This window comes from Lepisosteus platostomus, chromosome 5 (assembly GCF_059453375.1).
Source record: "Lepisosteus platostomus isolate fLepPlt1 chromosome 5, fLepPlt1.hap1, whole genome shotgun sequence".
NCBI classification, from domain to species: Eukaryota; Metazoa; Chordata; class Actinopteri; order Semionotiformes; family Lepisosteidae; genus Lepisosteus; species Lepisosteus platostomus.
Window position 1 is genome coordinate 56,300,116 of NC_142615.1, and position 1,152 is coordinate 56,301,267.

General features: G+C 41.3%; 1 non-coding gene across 1 annotated transcript; it reads left to right on the plus strand.

The window, feature by feature from the left end:
• Positions 1-440: 440 nt before the first annotated feature.
• trnai-uau (transfer RNA isoleucine (anticodon UAU)) lies at positions 441-534 on the plus strand. The gene is made up of 2 exons: positions 441-478; positions 499-534. It is a non-coding gene; the product is annotated as a tRNA-Ile (tRNA).
• The last annotated feature ends 618 nt before the right edge of the window (positions 535-1,152 follow it).

Here is a 1,152-nt window from a genome sequence, read left to right on the forward strand (position 1 = left end):
GTGCACACCCTTTATAAAGGGGGTTGCAACTGTGCTGAAATTTAACCAGTCACATTCCAGATCATGTGCAAAGGTTATTTGCCTTTGCCAGACGTCAATTGTATTGATTCTGATTAGTCCTAATTTATATCACTTGATCTCATATAACCAACCGATCTGGGAGAACAAACGTTCAAACTGCACAGCGGAACATGAAAAGAAATCCGACTGCTGGTTGTCAGCAAAGAATGTCGTTACAAATTATCCACCGAGCTGTTTTATGTATCCGGCCACCTCTTTCCTTCTTTGCAGTGAGCACAATTCTTTCCGTTTATTCTCTTGTATATTCTTTTCTATTGTACTGTCCCTTTCCCCCATGTGGAGATGGATTCACAACCGACACCCTGTTTTCACCCTGTGTTTCTGCCACGTCAGTCTGTATGAGGAGTGGGTGTTTCACAGCTCCAGTGGCGCAATTGGTCAGTGCGCGGTACTTATACGGCAGTACACAGCGGAGCTATGCTGAGGTTGTGAGTTTGAACCTCACCTGGAGCAGTATGGCCTGTGTCTTTAGCTACTGAAAGCAACTGACGAGTTTAGGTGCTGGAGATGAGGTTTAAATTAATTTGAAAGAATCAAGTAAAGGTTTTTTTCTATATCACACCCAAAGAAGGCTCCACTGCTGAAACATTTCCTGCTCGTTTCAGCATGGAATAAGTAGTTGCAAGAAAATCAGCCACCTGAATAGGGACCCTGAGATGAAAAGTTCGATATTCTACTGACTGGGCTATTCCCGTCTACTCAGTTTCTTTCTGAAACAGCGTTTTTCCAGAAATACTTACAATTTGTGAAATTTAAAATACAATCTTGCTTAAAAATGCAGATGATTTTTTTCCCAAAAACCGTAAATGGAGAAAACTGACCCATTTGAGTCTCTGTGGTACAATTGCTTAGTGCGGTCAGGTTGGGACTAAAATGATAGTAAGGTGCTGGTTCAAGCACAACCTGGCATGCCTTTCTCACTGATCCAACATGAACATCATCTAGGGAAGAAGTGGCATGTAATGTTTAATACATTATTGACTTTATTGATAATTGGAGGGAATGCAAATGCTTTGCATGTATCAAATTACAGCACATAACAACTGAGTACTGTACCTGAGTCGATATCAC